An 8,909-nucleotide genomic window follows, 5' to 3' on the forward strand; every position below is an offset into this window, starting at 1 on the left:
ACTGCTGCAGTATTTCAAAAGGATTTTGTACAACTCTTTGTGTTTCCTTTTTTGATTCGTATGGCAGTTTAATAAAGAAGAATTTCTTGTGCATGTAGCAATATGGAGAGATTCAAAACCACAATAGGCTTCAAAATATATTCTATGTAGACACTGGACTAAATCTGAGATAATACACAATACAAATGTTTTGTCCAAGACAATAAAGGTTTACTGACTATTATAAAAACTTTTTTCTTGATTCTTCGATACTTCACACAATTAAACCCCATGAATTTATATAAGGTTTAAAACTTATTAGTGCAAATAAAATGTTGCTTCTCTAAAATAATACATTTGCAGAACAGTGACTTAAATAGCAAGCCATCTATTATTACTAGGAGTCTTTTTCTGTCTCTTGTCTTGATTTCCATGTTCATAACAGGTTTGAAACCTAGCAGTTGTAGACACTGAAAAATAATCTGCAGGAAAATGCAATGATGCCTATTTATTGATTTCCAATGGATAATTTATATGAGTCCTCTCTGAACTTCAGCCAATAAATGTATCTGGCCAGAGTTTGATACATATGTCTTTTAATGCCTTTTTGTTGTTGTTTTATTAAGGTTTTTTTGTTTGTTTCAGAAGACTTAAAATAAAAGAGATACAAATGTAAAAAGCCTACCCCATGGACAAATTGTGCAGATGACTACAAAAAATTCTTTGTCTGCTATATGGTGGCAAGTGAATAATAGTGTTTTATCAATAAAGTATCTAATTCTGTCAGTTTTTACATGGACCTTTCTTTAAAAGAACCCCTCCAGATCTCAGTGGGTAAATTGTTCTAACAACTAGATGGAAATTAACACAACAGAGGCATTTACTATGTGCATAGGTGCTGATACAAATTATACACTTGTGGAATATTTACATATACAAGAAACATCTTGAAATTCAAAGAAAAACGATGGAAAGAAATCTGCAAAAAGCACAAATATGCTATGCCTATGTAGTGGTAGTGTCCTTGCTCACTGTGACAGCTCTTACAAGTTTTGCTTTATCTGATTATAATAAAATAACCTTTTTCCATTAGCTTTTGCTGCAGTGAATTATTACAAAATTAGCAATAGTATGCAATCTTTGTGACAAGATGGGGAGGCAGTTGAGGGATTTCTGTGTAATAAAACATCTGCAGCAGATATTGCTCATCTCAGGGAAACAATGTAGGAAGTAGAGGACTTGTTGGAAGAGATTCTATGACATGGATGAAAACATTAAAATTCCCACAGCTTCAAATCTTAGATCCACGTGTGTATAAACTAGCAAGGTTGGTTCTCTCTTCCTGAACATATCACATCCAGAGGAAGATTTTACATGTCATTTTGACGGGAAAACACGATGGTCATTTTCACTACTGGTGAATACTGGCGAATAAGAAACAAAACTGAGTTCAGATTTACCATGAGATGGGGTGGGATAAGGGCAGTAAATAAATAACTCTTTTTTTTCTATGATGGAATATCGGGTTTGGAAAATGATCAATCCTTTAACCTGTAAAAAAAAATGAAGGTAGACTAATTTATCATAATAAAAATTCTATAGAAAAAAAACTGTTCTGTTTCTTACTTTAAGCTCTCCTATAGTAAGAAAAGGAAATGTACTGGAGCTAATATTTGAAAAACTAGATTAGTTAAAGGAAGTATTATTTAGTGAAGAGAATGTTAATTCCTTAACAGTCTTCCTGTAAGTTTTGGTGCACTGTATAGACAGCACTACAATAATTAAATAACATATTCAAGAATAAAAAATAAGATTTTAATAAGGCATGAACATTTATGTTGTAAATTAACAGAAATGATAAATCTCCCTTGAGAGCACAGATCTGTGTCTTTTTCTTTCTAGTTACATAGTTGTACTCTGGAGATTTTCACTTTTCTGTAAGTTATCAGATATTGACAGAAACAGTATGGCAAAATTGGCAAAAGCAGAATGAGTTGGCTTTTACACAGTGACATAATTTTAAGACCTGCATTTGATTTGTAGTAACATTCATAAAATATACATGACTATTTTACCTTATCTTTAGCTCTAAAAAGCATTTTGGCAACCGTATCAAACATGTAAAAATAAAATCCCTTTTAAAGAACTTTTCAGGATTATATTAAGCAGATATTTTATCACTGCCTTGAAACAACTGTGGGAGAGAAAGTGAAGCTTGCCTTAAAAAATTAGTATCTTGCGCCCAAAATACATAATATTCTTTTTATGGACAATGAATTTCTGACAAAGGATTATCAGTCTCTGCTGCCTTTGGAACAAGATATGAAAATCTGTTTTTGAACTTAACAAGCTGCATTACTCAATCTCTCTGACTGTCAGGAGATTTCTGCCTGTGATAGCAGCAGTCTTCTAATTCAGTGCCTGAGTGCTGTTTCGAAAGTTTGGACCATGAATGAGTAGCAGTTACGCTGGAGGAGAGAGCACTGCTCCTGAGAGCCATGAAGAAAGCACACCCTGTTAAAGTTCTGGGGTCCTGATCTGCTGGTTTTGAATACAGGTAAATCACTGATCTTCTAAAAGCTTGGATTAGAGGTTTTGACAGGATTTTGCACGCTGTTGTTTGGCAAGGTTATTTCCTTGTGGTGCTGCCCTTTTATACAACAAAGCAAGAAAAGAGAATGTGACTGTGTCTACAGAGATATTTTGCCAAAAGCATCAGAAAAACTTTGTATGCTGCTTCTGGAAGCAGTCCAGTGAAGTTAAAAGGGTGTAAAACTCAGTGCCAGGCTTAATTTTCATCTCTTTGGCCTTACCAGTTACAGTGGTTTTGGTCTTTGTTCCTACTGCTCAAGCTGTGCCTTACATTGGTTAGTTAGAGACAAGGACAGATTGCAAAAGTTAAATGCTATTATTTCTCACCTCTCTTCCTTTCCAATCTACCTTTGTATCTTTTTATAAGGATCAACATTCTTTTTGTATTTTTTATTTGTTTCATGTTTTCTTTCAATCATGGAATTTGTATTTGCCCTCAACATATGGCCAGTGATGTGTGATGGGAGTCCTATGTTAAGTGAGCAGGAGTCTGTTAGAAAATCAAGAACAGTCCTCAAAACTTAAAATCTGAAGAAAATAAGCGAGAGAGTGACAGCAGAGTGACACATCTTAGGTAGATCAAAAAGGGATACTTGTGTGATTAATTACTGTACAGAAAACTATGCCTAAATCTATCTTCTCCCAAAGAAAGTGTCAGTAACTTTAAAAGCCCATTTTCCTGGAAGCACTGCGTTTTATGTTGCTCATTTTCTTCCTTCCCAACAAAGTAAGCAGGACAATGGCACAAATGCATTTTTTATGTGCAAACCCAGAATAACTAGGCGTCTATATATGTATGTAAATGTATATATATTCTTAAAACAAAGATGCTGATTAGCTACTAACCTTCTATGCTTCATCACAGTTGTTCATGAGCTGTAAATGAGTCTGAAGACTGGAATTGGAGGATTCCAAATCTCTGACATCTTTTGAAAAACTGACAGCATGTTGCTGGTAGAAAAAGCCTTTCCTCTCATTCAACCACGTGTACATGTCTGCCCATACTGATAATAAAAGAAGGAAGATATGTTTGACTGTTTCTTCTAGTAATGATATTACTATGATTGCTTTCTGACGCCATTATCTCTATTTTCCTTTATAGTCTCAGGGTTGCACATAGGATTCATTTGATCTGTGTAATACTGATCTAGCATAAAAATAAAGTGCAGAGTTTAACCTTTAATGTCTTTTTTGGTCAGGCAACCTTACATTTTCCTCCTGCTCCCTTCAGAAAAGGATCTTCACTCAGTCTATGGTAAGAAGTTTTAATTAAAAAGTTTACATTACAGTTTTTTAAAACAGCTTATTTTGATTCCTTTTTAGAAAAGTGTTACATCATACTTCTATCCCTGAGAGGAAAAAACTATTACAACTTCTGTATGTTTGTTTTTATTCCGAAGTGTTACTGCAGAAGTGTCAAAATAATTAGGTCAAGTGATACCAATAAGCCTAACAGAAATAAACAACTCATGTCATGGTTTGCCATAAGGTATCTCAACTGCAGCTTGCAGTTTAGATTTTTTTTAGATTTACACCTGCTAGTTTAATAAATTGAAAACAAGAACACTTTTAATTTTAGGTAATACATGCAATTAGAGATTTTTGTCTTTGTTTAAGAAAATGTCAAATCATTAGCTCTTTCCTCCCTCCTGCATTTTCCTAAAACAGCTGAGGAGGAAATCTGTCTAACCTCAACAGCCACTGAAAATTAAACAAAACAAAAGATGTTGGAATGACTACAAATTTAAAATTACCCTGGCCATAAGGCCAATTTTTATTGATCAGATAGGGTAATACTATCAGATAGTGTAAATCATATAGTTCCATTGGCATGTAAAATACTTTTTTACAAGACAATTCTTGAAGTTCACACCATTTACTACTAACAGTCTACTTTAAAATGTCTTTATATAAGTACATGTAGACATATATATTTAAACTTCCATATACATACATAGATATATGTGTTTGATGTATATTCTTATTTTAAATGGCACAACATTTAGGCAACACAAATAACAATAAGGATGGCTATAGTTATACCTTCACTTCTCTTCCAGGTACCAATACTGAAGAAAATTCATCAGTGTCTACTATTAATCTGTGTTCAAACACTAAAGAGATACTGGGAATGTCATCATCTCTGAAGAAGCAAATTCCTTCCCAAACTGGATAAAGAAAGGGACGAACACAGCCAAGTTCTTGCTTTGGACTGGAAAGCTGGACCTTGACATCTGTGAATCTGAAGGGAAAGATAGAAATTCTTTATCCTTAGTGTCTCAGAACTATGCTTCACATAGGATTTTTTTCCTGTTATCGGATGTCTGGCTTGAGGTGGATGATAATGTAAGTTCTATGCCAAACTCATTAGCACCAAGATAAATTTATTTCTATTAGTGCCAACAGGCCTTGAATCAAAATGCAGCAGAGTCAGCAATTGCAGATCCTCCATGTCATTGTCCTGTACCTCTTGTAGGAAGCTGCTGCAGGTAGCCTAAGACACTGTTATAGGGATTCAGAAAAACTATATGGGAGTCCCCATTTTTCCCAAACTGTCTCTAGTTTTCATATCCTTGAGTTGGTATATTCCAGCATAGATGTATTCTTCCTATAGTTGTTACTATGGATTACCTATGAACTTGAAGAGTTGCAATATTTACCAAGGAACTAGAATGCTACATATATTTTGATCAATATGATGCATAATGCATCTCTTTGTCAGCATTTTTATTGCATCATTATTCTTTGCCATTAACTTCTTATTGTTCAGCAGAATTTTGGGTGACTCAAGAGAGGCTAAAAGGAGGAAGGGAAAAAAAGGACACACAAATAGAGAATTGAAATTAGAAGTGTTATCTTAAGAACCAAAATCTGTCTGAAATCTGAGTACCTTTGCTTAAAACCTTGATCCTGCAGCAAATAATCAAGTATGTGATATTATTCATGCATGCACTTCACATGATTGACTGGAAATGCTCACATGGGTAAAGACTGGTGTGGGATTAAGCCTTCTCAAGACCATGGCATAAATCCAACCAGTTGCTGATAATCGATCTGCATCCACATCTTCCTGTTCATAATGGTAAAGACATTGAATTGATGTTATGGTGGTGAGGATGGGTTAACACTTGGAATAGAAGACATAGAAAGGTGAGATATTTAAATTATATTGAAGCTAGCATGAAAGGCTAAATTCAATATTTTTTTCTATCATTTGTTTCTGTAAAATATTATATAAATACTTTAGGTAGAAAGCAACAAGGAAGAGGTAGAAAGCAACAAGTAGATCACAGTGTAGTAACAGGACAATGTTGTTAGAAGTTTTGGAAATGTCCTATGAGTATCCCGAATTAATTAAAAAAATAAACAAATGCTGAGCTTTTGGAGGAGTTTTCCTTACTTAAACGAAAAACATACTACTCTTCTAAGAAAGTATAAGGTGATTTGCAAATCAGAAAAGATACTACAGTTGTTACGGTAGGAAATAAAATGTCTGGAAAATTTCTTTCTCTGTTTTTTTCTCAGAGGCCTCACCTGTACAACCTCTTCCAGATTTTTGCTTCCTACAGCAGGCATTTTGCTTTTTCTCCCAATGTTTCCATGACTGTTAGTTCATGAAGTGATTAATTCAACTCATAAAGGTATATCAGAGCAATAGGACTTTCACAATTGGAGCTCATGTCCTCTACTCTCGAGATCCACAAGTTTCTGATCTGACAGTCTTAATTAAAGAAGTCTTCTTTCCCACCTTCTTCACAACCTGTTCCCTGGTCACACATAAACTGAAAACCTTTATACTCCTTTTCTCTTGATAAAACTATCAGGAAAACAAAAAAAGGCAAACAAAGCCAAGTTACATGGAATTTGTTCTATATTTCTTTTAATATGGGAATTTTTAGGTATGTTCTGTAATTGAAATTAATCATTAAAACAACATTTTTCTGTAAACAGGAATTTATCTGGAACACTTCAGGCATACTTGAGACCTTGAATAGATAATAGATACAAATACTTAGAGTACTAAGACGAAATCATGTTTATTCAACAGACAAATTAATTTTTAAAGTATTTTTCTCACACTTAGATTTTTAATTATTGTCATTAGTAGTGACAAACCTGATTCAAAATCTAAATAGCTTTTGAATAGCTTAGAGTGTGTGGTAGCCTGAATTATCCTCAATTTTCCCATTATACTCAGAAGAACTTCTAAATCCACACTGTTTTGGAAAATATGGCCTCCTCTTTCAGGTTATGGAGTCTCCTTCTAATTCAAGACCTGACTGGACACATTTCTGTGCAATCTAGTCTGGGTGTACCTGCTTCAGCAGATGGTTTGGACTAGGTGATCTCCAGAGGTCCCTTCCAACCCTAACCATTCTGTGATTCTGTGAATCATAAGCGGAAACATTCAGAAGCACCTACTGTCTAGATGACATCTCTCATTAAAAGCCAAAGTGAGATGGACTGAAAACTGTCCTACTTATGTATCCCCACAAAAAGACTGATGGACCAACATAAGCTCTATAAAGGCATATTAAATTTGGTGAGGAAACCATTGAGACACAGTAGCTGGAGACTGCTTGAGAACACGTGAGAAGCGTTCATGCTTTCTCTTTTCTCCAACTGTTTTCTAGTTATCTGCTTCTACCCATGTGAGCAGGAGCATAAAGGTTGAACTGGGTTCCCTGAGCTGCCTGATACTTCACTGAGCAGCAGTACAGCAGAGAAGGACATATTTAAATGTGCAATCCTGTTTGAACCCTGTGTACCATCCCACAGAGCTGCTATGCCCATAGGGGAAGTGAATTGTCAACAGCACACCATGGATTTGTCATTGCAGCTTGGTTTACTAATGCCTGAGAACTCTGCAAGGTGTTCTCAAATGCTTTGTAAGATTTATTCTCTTTGTGGAGTTGTGTACTTAGTAAGGGCTGGTAGTGCAACAGAAATCAGGCCTTTAAGAAATTACTCTCATCCCTGGAACAAATGAGAAAACTCTTCAAGTGTTTTGAGATAACCACTGCTTTCATGGGCATGGATGAAGCCTTGCTTATTTCAGGTGTAAATTTGGTAAGGGACACTTTTTCTGCTGTGTCCAACTGCCTCAGAAGGGAGACCGAGATCTAACTGAGACCTAACAGTCAAAAGAAATGATAACAGTAATAAAATCATAATAACAAAGTATTACTAAATAATAAGCTCAGCATTTCATTTTGACACTGTTTTTCATTCTTTAAAATGTGAGGCCTCAAATAGAATCAGGCTGAAATCATACCACCCTGGGGAGGATTTCTGTCTGTTAGATGAGTGGTTTTGAGTGTTTTGTTTTGATACACTGGATCCAAGAGAAAGACAAAAGTGGCATACAAGTCACTCTGAATCTAAGCAAACATAAGCTTTGTTTCACTTGAGGAATGGATAAAATTGCAGAATTGTCCTTCTTTCAACTGAACCAGCTCACTAGCTTTTGAACAGTACAAACAGGTGAGTTTTCTGTAACTCCACAGAATATGTTTGTTCTATTATTGTCACTATCATTGTCATAGGAGCTTAAAGTCCCAATCCTGAAAGAGTACCTCACTTCCCTAGGTGATATGCAAACAAAGGTGTGAAAAAGATTATTCTTATCAACATTGCTCCCATAACTATTAATTGCAATTGTAGCTCATTTCTCATTGCTACCAGCTACTCTCTGGTACAGCAGTAATGGTCATCCACAGGATGAGCTACAGTAGATATAACTTGCTAGTGTTTCATTTAATAAGGGTTGTTGCACGCAATTCCTAAATAATCAATGTCTATAATCGGATTATGTGGAATCTGGCCTCCCAGATTTAAATTGCTCTTAATTCCTATTCATAACTTTGCCAGTTGTTATTGTAAGTATTGTCAGTCACAAGATGGAGCAAGGTGAAAGATCATGGAGCAAAATTGCATTGCTTGGATTTTGTATTATACTGTTATTTTCTAATACACATGTGTTGTGTTACACAGACTTTTCATGTTCTCTGTGTTATCTGTGCTATTGTAGTCGTTCTTTTACAAATTAGTAAGATTATTATTAATTATATTCTAAAATTATATTCTATAATTATATTCTAAAAGTTCTATATTCTACTAGTTCAGGTAACAGGATTCAAATAGTGCTGGTTATTGGAAAGGCATGTTGTGAAGGTCAGTATACATAAGTTCTTTATACACATGTTTAGAAAACAAAGTAAACCTCTGCATAAATAATCTGATCCAACTCAGTAATTACAACCTTTGATTGACCTAATAAACACATTTATTTTGTGTAAGATCTGCAAATGCACAGAAATACATTTAAAACCAAAAAT

The 8,909-nt window shown here is 34.8% G+C and overlaps 1 long non-coding RNA gene across 1 annotated transcript; it reads left to right on the forward strand.

Annotated features, from left to right (window-relative positions):
- Positions 1-2,192: 2,192 nt before the first annotated feature.
- Positions 2,193-8,457, forward strand: LOC139827062 (uncharacterized). The gene is made up of 3 exons (XR_011737247.1): positions 2,193-2,536; positions 3,771-3,826; positions 4,632-8,457. It is a non-coding gene; the product is annotated as an uncharacterized lncRNA (long non-coding RNA).
- Positions 8,458-8,909: the final 452 nt, after the last annotated feature.

Source organism: Patagioenas fasciata, chromosome 1, assembly GCF_037038585.1.
Source record: "Patagioenas fasciata isolate bPatFas1 chromosome 1, bPatFas1.hap1, whole genome shotgun sequence".
Classification (NCBI taxonomy): Eukaryota; Metazoa; Chordata; class Aves; order Columbiformes; family Columbidae; genus Patagioenas; species Patagioenas fasciata.